The sequence below is a fragment of the Palaemon carinicauda genome, chromosome 36, assembly GCF_036898095.1.
Source record: "Palaemon carinicauda isolate YSFRI2023 chromosome 36, ASM3689809v2, whole genome shotgun sequence".
Taxonomy (NCBI): domain Eukaryota; kingdom Metazoa; phylum Arthropoda; class Malacostraca; order Decapoda; family Palaemonidae; genus Palaemon; species Palaemon carinicauda.
The window spans coordinates 73,398,369-73,414,263 of NC_090760.1; the positions used below are offsets into that span (position 1 = coordinate 73,398,369).

General features: G+C 41.7%; 1 protein-coding gene across 3 annotated transcripts in view; it reads left to right on the forward strand.

Annotated features, from left to right (window-relative positions):
- The window catches only part of LOC137628468 (uncharacterized), a 65,452-nt gene that overhangs the window by 27,093 nt on the left and 22,464 nt on the right, over positions 1 to 15,895 (forward strand). For all 3 annotated transcript variants that reach the window (XM_068359627.1, XM_068359626.1, XM_068359625.1), the window contains 2 exons: positions 11,669 to 11,749; positions 15,213 to 15,260. The gene's annotated coding sequence lies outside the window, so the exon portion shown is untranslated. The remainder of the gene's footprint in view (positions 1 to 11,668; positions 11,750 to 15,212; positions 15,261 to 15,895) is intronic.

Below are 15,895 nucleotides of genomic sequence, written 5' to 3' on the forward strand. Positions count from 1 at the left end.
TGTGATTGCCATTTTTTCGTTTTTTCCCATTTCTTTCAAAATTACTACGTACTAAGGAACTATCACAGAGTAATATTTCATTTATATGTTTATTTGTCGGAAAATATGCCTTGATGGTTTGCCTAGCACGTGGCTGAAATTTTTTTTTTCTGAAATGCCGTATATTAGAATGGCCATTTTTCCACGAGTGCCCCTTTTTATTTGTTTTGCATTTTTTTGCTTAGTCATGTTACCGTAAGGAATTGGCAAGTAGTGTCGCAAAACTTATATTTTTATAGTGTTGGAAAGTGTTTCTAGATGATCTGGCTACCCATGCCTATCTTTTTTTTAGCCAGATATGGCGTATATATAGGTATGTGTTCGATTTTCCGGTGATTGCCATTTTTTCGTTTTTTCCCAATTCTTTCAAAATTACTACTTACTAAGGAACTATCACAGAGTAATGATTCCTCTAGATGTTTATTTGTCGGAAAATTTTGTTTACTTTTTTTTTGATTGAATATCATCAAATTTTTTTAGCTAAAATATTGTTTTACATTTTTTTTTTCGATTTTATTTCCCTTCAAAAAAAATTTTTTGGGTCAGAATTTTAATTTTATAGTCGTAAAATAATCGACAATTATCCAGCAACCCACCATACAATTTTTATGCATATCCAATAATAATTAGATTAGTAAATAACACCTTGAAATTGACATACACTTCCTACATTTCAAGTGGCAGATTAGGGAGTCTGAGTCAGTGTGGTTGGCGGCCATTTTGTAGACATATCCGAAGCGTAAGCTGCCCTATCTATATATATTCTTGTTCCCTATAGAATTTGTGATATTTCGGTATATTTTTACCTGCATAAATATCATATTATATATTAAATATATGTATTTTTTTACGAAATTTCCAAGTACTCAAAAAATTACCTTTAGATATGGCCCCTGATATAAATGTAATTTACAAAATAATGAAGATTTTTTTACATATTTCTATTTTAGGATAACATATGTTTATTCCCTAAAAAAATTAGCCACTTCCTATTTCATTTGGGTACCCAAAAAAATTCATGAAATTTGGACAATTTCTTTTGGCCAAAAAAAGTTACCCTTTTTTTCTCATTTCAGATCTTCACCTCCATGGGTCTGACTTCATCCAAAATACATCAAGATGTGTCCTAAACATTCAAGAATCAATTCCTAAAAGGATTTGTGTATATATGTATAAACTTTTTTTTTATGAATTTTTATGTCAGGTCTTTTTTTTTTTCTACTTAATTTTTTAAAATATTTATAATAAATAGTTTTTCTGCAGATGAGTATTATTTATCTTTACAGTTGTTTTAAGCATTCATTGAAGTTTTTTTTGGCAAAAGAAAAAAGGAGGTTACTGCAAAAACTGATTTTTCAAGAATTTTTTTTGGCGTCGGGGTCGTTCGCGTCCGAGTATACCCTTAAAGGGGTGTCCGAGGACCGTACCTATCCAGGGTTAATAAGTGTTTTAAAAGAATGAGATTCGAGTAATTTTATTTCAAGTATGTTATTGGACCCCTCATTACTGCAATTATTGCAATACGAAAATCAGATTAATTATCGGGAGAGAGATGATATGTGATAAATTCATGGTAAGAGGAATGGTGATGAAAATAATGATAATGAATTTCCTAATCCTCACAGAATATAACATTCACCGTAGCCAAGCAATTTTACTGTTGCAGAATCATTTTGCAAGATAAAGATTAATGAGTCACTCATGTTTTCTATTAAGAGGATACTCCAGATTGGAAAGTATACCTTCCGGCTGGAGTTTCAGAACCAGCGGAAAGGAAATATTTTAGTGTCATTTGTCAAAGCTGTCGATTCAGCTACGCTTAACCCTTTTACCCCCAAAGGACGTATTGGTACGTTTCACAAAACTCATCTCTTTACCCCCATGGACGTACCGGTACGTCCTTGCAAAAAAATGCTATTTAAATTTTTTTTGCATATTTTTGATAATTTTTTGAGAAACTTCAGGCATTTTCCAAGAGAATGAGACCAACCTGGCCTCTCTATGACAAAAATTAAGGCTGTTAGAGCAATTTGAAAGAAATATACTGCAAAATGTGTTTGAAAAAAAATAACCCTTGGGGGTTAAGGGTTGGAAATTTCCAAAGAGCCCGGGGGTAAAAGGGTTAATATGGGCAGACAAAAGGCTGAATCCTCCTGAGATTCAAAGCCACATCTTTACACTCGGTATTTGTATAGGTAGAGTTGACATCTTTTTGTTTTCAAGGTCACAAATTAAAGGAGCATCCAAGATGGAATAGAAGTTCTCCTTGTTGATCGTTTGAAAATGAGAAAAATTTCTCACGACTAGTTTTATTTCTTGTATTTGATAGAGGAGATCATATACAGTACTGCACAGTGTGGGGATAGAGCTATGCTAACTCCCAGTGCAAATTGGAAAAAAATATTTTATTTCAGTGCAAGAGAGAGAGTCCTTCAAATGATCTTGCTGTATAATTCAACGTGAGCTTCTCCCTTTGTTTTGTACAGGGTCATGTAGCAAGTGGCTCTTCTATGAAGCAGAAGTGTTATTAAACTTTATAAAATGGGAAGGCTAAGTCTTCTGTTAAGCCCTGTCCTCGCGATCGAGCATGCCCGACGGGCAAACCACAATAGTTAGTGAAAATGAGGGTTGATGACGTCAGAAGCGGGGAAAACCGCAGACAGGGATCTGGCATCATACAGTGTTGCCAGATCCCTGCCTTTAGTTTTCCCACTTCTGACGTCATTAACCCTCATTCTTACTAACTATTGTGGTCTGGTATCACCGTTTGCCTCGATCGTGTGGACAGGGCTTTGGAGTGAGTGAAGTTAAATACACTGAAAAATATAAGGCGATTTGCATATGTGCGTTAATGACCTTTGATGAGGTATCTTTGCATGGCATTGCAAATGGAAACTGTACTGCAACAAACTATTACTTATTATGCATCTGCAATTGTGATGGTCATTTATAATCCATGCTTAAATATTACAGATGCTATGTAGCCTTTATAACCACACAAGGAGGTACTAAAATTACTTGTGGTTTTCAGTCCAGCACATATCTCGTAAGATAACACATTACCTTTGACCGTTGTAAAATGATGAAATCTTATGAGTTGACATAAAGCAAGAGTCAGGTTAAATTTGTACATACATACATACATATACCAAGGCACTTCCCCCAATTTTTGGGGGTAGCCGACATCAACAAAGAAACAAAAACAAAAAGGGGACCTCTACTCTCTACGTTCCTCCCAGCCTAACAAGGGACTCAACCGAGTTCAGCTGGTACTGCTAGGGTGCCACAGCCCACCCTCCCACATTATCCAACACAGATGAATGAAATCATGTTGTGAGTTCTTGAGAGATGATAAAAAATAAAAATTTTAGTTGGAATGACTTCAGGTGTCAGGTAAAACATGGTAATGTCCTGGATATTTACAAATGTCAGTTCTTCAAGTAGGGCACTTGAAATAATGTAAATGACTAAAAACCAGCATTGCTTCCTTGGAGTAAAAGCTCCGATCAAAGAACATATATAAGGAGAATTTGTTTTTCAGTAAAAGAACAGTTGACGTAGCCGTCAGAATCACTCCTGTAGTTGATGACCCATTATGTAAACAAGAACAGATTTGACGAATAATTTGGGGGCAAATGTTGGAAATACACTTAGATTACTGTACTGTAATTCACCTGTGATAATGGGAGCTATGACCTTTTTATGTTGGTTTTGATAGATTTAAAATTGCTTAATACGCTTAACCCTTTTACCCCCAGGCTATTTGGAACTTTCCAACCCTTAACCTCCAGAGGTTATTTTTTTTCAAGCACATTTTGCAGTATATATTGTTTAAATTGCTCTAAAAGCCTTAATTTTCACCATAGAGAGGTCAGGTTGGTCTCATTCTCTTGGAAAATGCCTGAAATTTCTCAAAAAATTATCAAAAATATAAAAAAAAAAATGTTAATAGCAGTTTTTTGCAAGGACGTACCGGTACGTCCATGGGGGTAAAGGGATGAGTTTTGTGAAACGTACCAGTACGTCCTTTGGGGGGTAAAAGGGCTAATACTCTTAATATGTTTCAAAATTTTTTGATAGCATCAGTAAGACAATAGAAGGCTATTGTTATGATTATCAAGGAGTACATTCCCAGTCCCCTGTGGCGGCGGGGGCGTAAAAACAATTAGAATAGCGCCAACGTATCCCTGCGTGTCGTAAGAGGCGACTAAAAGGGACGGGACGAGGGAACTGGGAACCCCCTCTCTATTATATACTCCAGTGAGACATCGATGTACATTTGTCATTTGAAGAAGGGGACTTCTTGGGACACACCTAGTTCCTATGAATGGGACTTCTGTACGTACACCCTTTTTCATGACGTGCAAGGATTTCTTCTACAGCAATTGACAAGCATCCTTTGTTTTAGTCATGTCTTGTGTAATCCTTCTTTCTCTTTATATGTTTGGTAAAGTTGGTGATTATTTAGTGAATCGACTTACTTGTTTACTTGTTTTGGGTTTAAATCCAACCCTCCACTGAAGTCGAGTGAACTACTACTTCTCGGGCGGGTCCATATCAATCATCTAACGAAACATTTTCATTATAACTTATACAATTCTTTGATTGTAGCATCTTCCAAATCATATGATCTTGTGAAAAGTAATGTCTTTAGTTTCTTCTTAAATTCAATTGCTCCCTTTAGGTCCTCCATTTCAGTTGGCAGTTTATTATAATGTCTAGGCGCACAGTAGCTAAAAGCCCTTTCACCAAATTTACTATTTGTTCTTGTGACACGGATATATCGGCTGTTGATATCTTAAGAAAATTGACATTTTTAAATATTTAACTTAGCCGGTGAATATATAATAGCTGCAACTCTGCGGCTCGACAGACAACATATTAAAAAAACTCGCGAGCGATCGCTATGCAGGTTGCGGGTGTGCCCACCAGCGCCAACTGTCGGCCAGATACCACTCTTGTATGTAAACAAAACCTTCAATTCTTCTCTGTCGACGTTGACGACAAGACGTATTTATACTCGCTGTAGAACCTGGAGTTTTCCTATCATATTTGGTGAAGTACTTTATTTTGGTTTGAGCTTTCGCAGTACAGGTGTTTTTCCTCAACATAAACTCTTGAACTCTTTATTGAATCGGATTATTTGTTGATGACTTGGATTGTTTTTGGAATTTTCTTTGACTAATTCAAAATGGCTGACCCTTCTCAAGTACCTAGATTTCGAAAGTGTAATGCTAGGGACTGTAATAGGCGTCTTCCAAAGGCTTCTCTCGACCCTCATACTGTTTGTTTCAATTGTCGGGGTAAAACCTGTCAATTGGGAGATCGGTGAGGAATGCGTGGGCCTTTTGGAATTCGATTGGCTCGAATATGATAAGTATACACGCAGACTAGAGAGAGATAGGGTAAGGAGAAGTTCATCTAGGTCCGTAGATTTTTCCTCTCCACATGCCCCTGAACCTAATCCTTCCCCTGTAGTGGTTGTTCCTAACCCCCCTTCTAGCACTCAGGAACCGTCTATGCAAGACATGTTACGTGCTATTCATGCCTTGGGGGAGAGAGTTGAAGCGTTAGCAAGTGACCGTAATCAACTCATGGCTGACGTGAAGGAACTTAAGTGCCATAGTGCCACGGCGGAAAGTGGGAAAGTGATTAGTGCGCAAAGTGTTGTGAACAGTGTTGCGACCGAGGGTTCGTCTGTTCGTGCCTGTCGTTCACCTAGTCCGGGACCTCTTGCAAGCTCCCAAGCCCAGGGGAGAAGCAATGTCGTACGACTTATGGGTTCGAGAGGCCTTGATCAGCAAACAGACGTTCCCTCTATGGTATCAGGCGTATCTCATCAAGATCGCCCCTACCATAAGACGAGAGAGCCCATTTTTACCTCGTCTTCCGAAGGCTTTTCACGCAAGAAACCATGGAGCAAGGTTTCTAGGCCTCTGAAACGCAAGTCGGTCCCTTCAGGACAGGTCCAACGTCCTGGATGTAGTCATTGGGACAGTTCGGACCCGTTGCTGTCATCGGATGACTGCTCGCCGCCTAAGCAAGGCAAAGTTGTGCCGTCTCAGGCGCTAACCCCGTCTGTTACCGCACCCGTTACCGTAGACCCTAAATGGGTTATACTGCAGGACATGCAGTCTAAGCTTGCGTCCCTTATGGAAGACTACAACGCAGAGAAGGTTTCCGTTGAACCTAGCCGTTTATCTCATGGAGATCCTGGCCTTCAGCCACCCAAGCGTTCTGTTGTGCGTCCTGTTGACGTTGGTGTAGCCATCTCACGTCAACCAGTTGGGGTTGTACCACACCCGATGCGGTCTCGTGTGGATTTTCAGCCGCATGTGGACGTTAGGCAACTCGCTGATGCGCCTGGTGACGTTCAAGACGTTCGCCAACCATCAGAGTTGACTTGTTTTGACGCGGTGCGTCAACCTCCGCAACCTAGAGTTGTTTTGACTGCACAACCCAGGCGGTCTAAACAGTCTCGGGTGGACGCTGTGCGTCCTCACGCACCTGTTGTTGTTGACAGTTCCCAGACTGTTCAGCAGTTTCAGGACGCTGCGTCCTGCTCCGCCACTTATGCACCAGTGCGGGCGGACGCTGCGTGTCAAGCATTGCCAACCCCTTTGCTTGTTTCTCATCAGTTGTCAGATGAGGAACTTTCGGATGAGGACATTGCTGACCCTCAGCCTGAGGATCATCCTTCAGATATTGATGAGCCTAGAGCAGTTCCGCCATCTATGGACTTTAAAAAAGTCATGCTCATTTTTAAAGAGTTGTTTCCTGAACACTTTGTCTCTGTGGCTCCTCGTTCGCCGCCGTCTGAGTTTGTTTTAGGCGTACCTGCTGCCATGCCAGCCTTTACAAAACTCGTTCTCTCTCGCTCATCCAAGAGAGCTTTACGGCTGTTAGGCGATTGGTTGGAAACCAAGAGGAGTTTAGGGAAGACGGCCTTTGCCTTCCCCCCATCTAAACTCTCGTCTAGATCGAGCGTCTGGTATGCCACGGGAGAAGTTCTCGGCTTGGGAGTTCCTGCCTCTGCCCAGGGCGACTTCTCAAGTCTTGTAGACTCTCCCCGCCGCCTAGCCATGAGACGCTCGAAGATTAGTTGGTCATCCTCAGACCTTGACCATCTACTTAAAGGCATCTTTAGGGCTTTTGAAGTTTTCAACTTCCTTGACTGGTGTTTGGGAGCCTTGAGTAGGAAAATCTCATCAGCCGATAGAGATGTCTCCTTACTCATTATGTCCTGCATGGATAAGGCCATCCGCGATGGATCCAATGAGCTCTCCTCCTCGTTTACGTCAGGAGTCCTAAAGAAACGAGAGTCTCTGTGCTCTTTTCTGTCAGCAGGAGTGACGCCCTGTCAACGATCTGAGCTACTCTTTGCCCCTTTGTCTAAGTTCTTGTTTCCTGAACTTTTAGTTAAGGAAATAGCATTGTCTCTAGTGCAGAAGGACACCCATGACTTGGTTGCGTCCTCGGCTCGCAAAGGGACCCCTTCGTCTGCCTTGTCTGCTAGACCTAGGATAGACACTCCAGCGTCCAGGTTTATTCCGCCCTTTCGTGGCAGAGCCCCCAGCAGGGGAAGTACTCGTGCCGAAGGGAAGAGAGGAAAGAGGAAAGGAGCCAAGTCCCGCAGCTTCAGACAGCAGTAGGTGCCAGACTCAAGAACTTCTGGCAAGCCTGGGAGAAGAGAGGCGCAGATCAACAGTCTGTGAGGTTGCTCAGAGAGGGGTACAAAATCCCATTTGTACGCAAACCTCCTCTAGCGACGTCCCCCATCGATCTCTCTCCCAGGTACCGAGAGGAAGCAAAGAGACAAGCCCTGAAACTAGAAGTGTCTCTTTTGCTAGAGAAGGGAGCGGTGGTCAAAGTCTCGGACCTTCAATCACCGGGGTTTTACAACCGTCTCTTCCTAGTACCGAAGAAGACAGGAGGTTGGAGACCGGTGCTAGACGTCAGTGCTCTGAATGTCTTTGTCACAAAGACAAAGTTCACCATGGAGACCACGAAGTCAGTCTTAGCAGCGGTCAGAAAGGGAGACTGGATGGTCTCTCTCGACCTAAGAGACGCTTACTTCCACATCCCCATTCACTCAGATTCCCAACCTTTTCTGAGATTTGTGTTCGACAATGTGGTGTACCAGTTTCGGGCCCTGTGCTTTGGCCTAAGTCCTGCTCCTCTCGTGTTTACGAGGCTTATGAGGAATGTGGCAAAATTCCTCCATTTATCGGGTATCCGAGCCTCCCTTTATTTGGACGACTGGCTTCTCAGAGCCTCGTCCAGTCATCGCTGTCTGAAGGATCTCAATTGGACTTTAGATCTGACCAAGGAATTGGGACTTCTGGTCAACTTGGAAAAGTCCCAGCTGATCCCATCCCAAACTATTCTGTATTTAGGGATGGAGATTCGCAGTCCAGTTTTTCGGGCTTTTCCGTCGGCCCCCAGAATAGATCAAGCCCTGCTCGTGATCCAAAGGATGTTGAAGAGAGAACGTTGCTCAGTCAGGAATTGGATGAGTCTAGTAGGAACTCTATCATCCCTGGAGCAGTTTGTCTCGCTAGGAAGGCTACACCTCCGACCTCTACAATTCCATCTAGCTTTTCACTGGAAAAAGGACAAGACGCTAGAGGCGGTCTCGATCCCGATTTCCGAAACAGTAAAGACTTGCCTGAATTGGTGGAAAGACAATATCAGTCTACGAGAGGGACTTCCCCTAGCAGTTCAGAAACCAAACCACGTTCTCTTCTCAAACGCATCGGATTTGGGTTGGGGTGCGACACTGGACGGTCGGGAATGTTCAGGTCTGTGGACCTCAAGTCAGAGGAGCATGCATATCAACGGCAAGGAGCTTTTGGCAGTTCACCTGGCCTTGATAAGCTTCGAGAGTCTCCTTCGAGACGAAGTGGTGGAGGTCAACTCGGACAACACCACAGCCTTGGCGTACATTTCCAAACAAGGAGGTACCCACTCCCTGACACTGTACGAGATCGCAAGGGACCTGCTCATCTGGTCAAGAGATCGAGGCATCTCCCTGGTAACGAGGTTTATCCAGGGCGACTTGAACGTTCTAGCAGACTGTCTCAGTCGGAAAGGTCAGGTAATTCCAACCGAATGGACCCTCCACAAGGATGTGTGCAAGAGGCTTTGGGCGACTTGGGGTCAACCCACCATAGACCTCTTTGCAACCTCGATGACCAAGAGGCTTCCAATCTATTGCTCTCCAGTCCCAGACCCAGCAGCATTACATATAGATGCCTTTCTCCTAGATTGGTCTCACCTAGACCTATACGCATTCCCACCATTCAAGATTGTCAACAAGGTACTGCAGAAATTCGCCTCTCATGAAGGGACAAGGTTGACGTTAGTTGCTCCCCTCTGGCCCGCGAGAGAATGGTTCACCGAGGTACTTCGATGGCTGGTAGACTTTCCAAGAAGTCTTCCTCTAAGAGTAGACCTATTACGTCAGCCCCACGTAAAGAAGGTACACCAAAGCCTCCACGCTCTTCGTCTGACTGCCTTCAGACTATCAAAAGACTCTCGAGAGCTAGAGGCTTTTCGAAGGAGGCAGCCAGTGCGATTGCAAGAGCGAGGAGAGCTTCTACCATTAGAGTTTACCAATCGAAGTGGGAAATCTTCCGAGACTGGTGCAAGTCAGTATCTGTATCCTCGTCCAGTACCTCTGTAGCCCAAATCGCTGATTTTCTCTTATACCTGAGAAGAGTTCGCTCCCTTTCAGCTCCCACGATCAAGGGCTACAGGAGCATGTTGGCTTCGGTCTTCCGGCATAGAGGCTTAGATCTTTCCAACAATAAAGATCTACAAGATCTCCTTAAGTCTTTTGAGACCTCTAAGGAACGTCGTTTGGCTACACCTGGATGGAATTTAGACGTGGTCCTAAGATTCCTCATGTCAGACAGGTTTGAGCCTTTACATTCAGCCTCCCTGAAGGATCTCACTCTTAAGACTCTTTTCCTTGTGTGCTTGGCCTCGGCTAAAAGAGTTAGTGAGCTTCATGCCTTCAGCAAGAACATCGGTTTTTCGACAGAAAAAGCCACTTGTTCTCTTCAACTTGGTTTCCTAGCCAAGAATGAACTACCTTCTCGTCCTTGGCCTAAATCTTTTGATATTCCTAGCTTATCAGAGATCGTAGGCAACGAATTAGAGAGAGTATTATGCCCCGTTAGAGCTCTTAAGTTCTATTTAGCTCGTACTAAGCCTTTACGAGGTAAATCTGAAGCGTTATGGTGTTCGGTTAAGAAACCATCCTTACCTATGTCAAAGAATGCTTTGTCAAATTTATCAGATTGTTAATACGAGAAGCTCATTCACACTTGAGTGAGGAAGACCGATCTTTGCTTAAGGTTAAGACGCACGAGATTAGAGCTATAGCAACTTCCGTGGCCTTCAAGCAAAATAGATCTCTGCAAAGTATCATGGACGCGACTTTTTGGAGAAGCAAGTCAGTGTTCGCGTCATTTTACTTGAAAGATGTCCAGACTCTTTACGAGGACTGCTACACACTGGGTCCATTCGTAGCAGCGAGTGCAGTAGTGGGTGAGGGTTCAACCACTACACTTCCCTAATTCCATATCCTTTTAATCTGTCTCTTGAAATGTTTTTAATATTGTTTTTATGGGTTGTCCGGAAGGCTAAGAAGCCTTTCGCATCCTGGTTGATTTGGCGGGTGGTCAAAGTCATTTCTTGAGAGCGCCCAGATTAGGGGTTTGATGAGGTCCTGTTGTATGGGTTGCAGCCCTTGATACTTCAGCTCCTGGGAGTCTGTCAGCATCCTAAGAGGATCGCTGGGCTCCGTGAGGAAGACAGACTTACAAGGCAGAGTAATCGTCTAAGTCAACTTCCTTACCAGGTACCTATTTATTTTGGTTTTGTTATATTGATAACTGTCAAAATGAAAAAACTCTTAGCTTATACGCTGTAAACATAATTAACTCTGGTCTCTACCCACCTCCTTGGGTGTGAATCAGCTATTATATATTCACCGGCTAAGTTAAATATTTAAAAATGATATTTTAATTATAAAATAAATTTTTGAATATACTTACCCGGTGAATATATAAATTAAATGACCCTCCCTTCCTCCCCAATAGAGACGCAGCGGGACGAGAAGAATTGAAGGTTTTGTTTACATACAAGAGTGGTATCTGGCCGACAGTTGGCGCTGGTGGGCACACCCGCAACCTGCATAGCGATCGCTCGCGAGTTTTTTGAGTATTTTGTCTGTCGAGCCGCAGAGTTGCAGCTATTATATATTCACCGGGTAAGTATATTCAAAAATTTATTTTATAATTAGAATATCATATTTAAATCCAAAATGCCTTACCACTGGTGAGCAGGATTATTTCCTGACGATTGATTGTAAACGTGGCAGTTCTCAACTTGAACATGTTGAAGTCATTCTCGATACTTCATTTTGTCCCTCAGAAAAGCACAGCATGACTTTAGTATTCACTAAGTAAAACAGACAAAGTTCCTGTGCAATGCTCAGACGTTTGTATGTTTGGAATATAAATATTTTCTGTATTTAGTCTTTATATATTTTTCATCTGTTTATACCTCATGGGCATTCTTGAATGCTATTTCTGTTTGGTAATGACTATCCTTCCCGCAGGCTCCTTACACAAGTTCAGCCTCCACATCGACACTTGCTGCGGATACCTCTCCCAAGATCAGCTGGTGTGATGATTGAGTGGTAAGTATTATGAAGTTTTGTTTATCCTTAATCATTTTGTTTAGCCAGTACAGGTTGCAATTTGATATAGAAATACTGTTTTTATTTGTATACTGTATACATTTCGCACAGCTTTGTTGAAGCTCCTTTCATAGTTCTTTGAAATGAAGTTACAAACTACTGTTTTATAAGAGCTTTGTATATTTTTTAACTGCTGCTACTGACGCTTGCATCACTGCATTGATTATAAGTTTCCCTTTTTGTAATCTTAAGGAAAATATTACAAGATCAATCGTTTGTTTATTTTCTGTACCGCTGGACCAGTGAAGTTACCATTTTGAATGTGGATTAGACATAAAACGAGTTCTCCTTTCTTTTGTTTTCCTGAACTCTCGTCATTGTTAAGTTTCCCTCTAGAGCTTCTTACAGGTCTTCAGGAGGCAACCTCCATAGCTAAACCATTCCTGACCAAATGTTCCTCGTCCCATGTCCAAACTGCTCATTCTTGGAGAGCCGTTATTATTATCTTTGCCAAAGAATTTATGACTTCATTCCTTTTTTGTTATGTGCTGTTAGTGTTGAAGTACTGAACAGTATGGTACAATAATTCAAGCAAATGTTTTCCTAAAGATTGACAACAATCGATAAGGATTTTTGAAATGATTAAAAAGCAAAATTGTTGTTACTAAAACAGCGATGAAAAGGAGAATATGATTTGCACTGATTTTATTAAGATTGATGAGTGCTACAGAGTTTGGGTGTGATCTTCAACTCAGATGTTAAGGCCATTTTTCGAGGTATCTTTCCCCTCTGGATTATAAAGAAGACAGCCAATTCAGATATGTGTAGGTAGATCCTTTTTTGACGGGAGTAGTACATTAGATCTGTATCCCATCACCCGTTTGTCATAAATCTCTGGATGACATCTGAATGTTCAAGAAGTAGCTTCTTTAGAATAAAGCTAGTCCTCCTATCAGGGCAATTTGAAATCTGCTACTTAAGTTGTGTTGAAAACTAAACTTGAGCAAAACAAAGACAAAAATTATAGACCTTAAACGGGTATGTTGTTTTTAAGAAGACAGCAGATATTGCTTTGAAATCTTTATCCGACCTTTATTGGAATGTTGACCGTCTGTGGCTGAGCTCTCTGGGGCGAGGGGGCGGTGGGCCTGCGCGCCCGATGGCGATATGGATGGACTGTATCAAGGATGACCTTCGATCAAAGGGATTAACCGGTGATGAACTGTGGGACAGAGGTAGATGGAGAACGCTGGCCAGAAACATCGACCCCACATAAAAGTGGGAAAAGATGCAGACAAAAAGAAGAAGAAGAAGTCCGTCTATGTCAGTACTTACGTTGTATCTGTCTTTTAAGTCAAAATTGTTCAAGGTTATGATTTTCTTGTTGTAAAATAGTGTCTCTGTTGGTTTGGAAGAGTCCAGAAATCCAATGAGATAACTTCTCCTCCTTCAACACCCATCTGTAAACGAAGGCCCTGTGCTAATATAGTCTAACCCAAGCAAGCCTCGCCAATAATGCTAAGTATGATCTGTTATTGTCCGTGAAAAGTTCTATTTAAGCGGGGGGATTTCTCCTTGGTGCCCTCAATGTTTGGATCGCTGTTGTTATTCCAGACTTTAGCCTTTTATGTAAATGAGGACATTTTCGTTGTGATTCCTTCAGTTGATGAAGGATGAGTCAGGGAAGACCTGGAGTCACCGATAGGTCGTACGTCCTCATCCTCATTGATTTGCAACATTGTTGTTTGTGGCATTGGCTTCTCTCTCTTTATCTGGTATATATCTGTATTTGTTTATTGTTGGAATAGATAAGTTGCTTTTTTTCCTATAATTCAGGAGCCCAAATACAGTGGAAATGCTGTTCGTTTACGGCGGTTTATATGCTACGTTTCATAGTAAATCGGTCATACGTCTTTTTTTGTTTAACGAAATCCATTGTCTTTTTTTGTTTAACTAAATCATCCATTGTTTACCACGGATCTATAATGGGAATATTACTGAGAAAAATGTGCCTGTGTGCTTTACAAACAGTAAGAACTTGTTGAAAATGTGTTACTGTTTTATAAACACTAAAATCTACCTCGGTAGCTTTGAAAACCTAGGAATCTATATCTAGGTCATGCAACTTGGACAACAACTAGTGCTTCTAAACAAATTGGCAACATTGGGCTGCTAATTTGGGTGGCATTTGGGTTTTCAATTGGCCAGTCAGCCAGATTTGATTAGAATGATTTGGAGAAAAAGTGTGCCAAATCTGCTGCTTGTATCATCTGTTATCTCCACTATTATCTGACTTCAGACCTTATTTGAATGGTCTATTCTCTTTAACAGTATACAGGATAGTCTAGGTCTGTCAACTTTCTATTATTATTATTATGATTATTATTACTTACTAAGCTACAACCCTAGTTGGAAAAGCAGGAGGCTATAAGCCCAGGGGCTCCAACAGGGAAAATAATCCAGTGAGGAAAGGAAACAAGGAAAGATAAAATATTTTAAGGGTTACAGCATTAAAATAAATTTGATATAAACTATAAAAACTTTAACAAAACAAAAGAAAGAGAAATAAGATAGAATAGTGTGCCCTAGTGTACCCTCAAGCAAGAGAACACTAACCCAAGTCAGTGGTAGACCATGGTACAGTGGTTATAGCACTACCCAGGACTAGAGAACAATGGTTTGATATTTTAGTTTATTACTGTTCCCCTATCCCTCCATTCATAGCAATGTACATACATATACCAAGGCACTTCCCCCAATTTTGGGGGGTAGCCGACATCAAACAAATGAAACAAAAAAGGGCACCTCTCCTCTCTACGTTCCTCCCAGCCTGACAAGGGACTCAACCGAGTTTGGCTGGTACTGCTAGGGTGGCACAGCCCAACCTCCCACATTATCCACCACAGATGAAGCTTCATAATGCTGAATCCCCTACTGCTGCTACCTCCGCGGTCATCCAAGGCACCGGAGGAAGCAGCAATGTGCTAGTCATTAATATTATTTCTAGGAAGACATTAAAATAATCAAAATTTTTAGTACAAAAGTAATTTTGAAACAACCACAGCACTCACGATATCTTACATGCCTTTCCACTCATAGGGATTTTTTTATTGTATTTTAATTATCTCGATTGAAGATTCTGGAGATTTCAATGTTATCAGTTCGATGGTTTGTCATTGCACGGACACTTGACATCGTCCACAGCCAGGGAGATCCAAAAAAGTTCTGAATGGGACATATTGTTGGTCGTGGTTTTTCATTCTTAACTTTGAGGGTGAGAACTGCTTTCTTTTAGATGTAACCAAATTGTGTCTTGGATAAATATTGAAATAATACATTTTTCTTACTAAAAAGAATAATATTTTACCTTTATTGTATCTGTTAAAACACTTGTATTTTATTTTCCCATCACAACAAAAAGCTGAGTACAGTACTTGAAGATTATTAATTTTTCTTCTTCCAGGATTTCTTTGTGAGGAAGCTTCAGCAGCAGTTAACCATAGAGAAAGATGTGAGTATATTACTCTGCGGTACAGTACCTTCTAGGTATCATTTTGTACTGGAAAGATCAAGACTTATTTTTTTCATACTAGTTCACAGGTGATCCCCCCTGTGGCTGTGGGGGCATAAAAACAATTAGAAGAGAGGCAAGAGAGCGTGCTAGAAATAGGAATGAATGGCGAGCGATTGTGACGCAGTTCCAGTAGGCCCTGCTGCTTCCTCCGGTGCCTTAGATGACCGCGGAGGTAGCAGCAGTAGGGGATTCAGCATTATGAAGCTTCATCTGTGGTGGATAACAGGGGAGGGTGGGCTGTGGCACCCTAGCAGTACCAGCTGAACTCGGTTGAGTCCCTTGCCAGGCTGGGAGGAACGTAGAGAGTAGAGGTCCCCTTTTTTGTTTTTGTTTCATTGTTGATGTCGGCTACCCCCCAAAATTGGGGGAAGTGCCTTAGTATATGTATGTATGTAGTTCATATATTCATACATACGTACATATACCAAAGGCACTTCCCCCAATTTTGGGGGGTAGCCGACATCAACAATGAAACAAAAACAAAAAAGGGGACCTCTACTCTCTACGTTCCTCCCAGCCTGGCAAGGGACTCAACCGAGTTCAGCTGGTACTGCTAGGGTGCCACAGCCCAC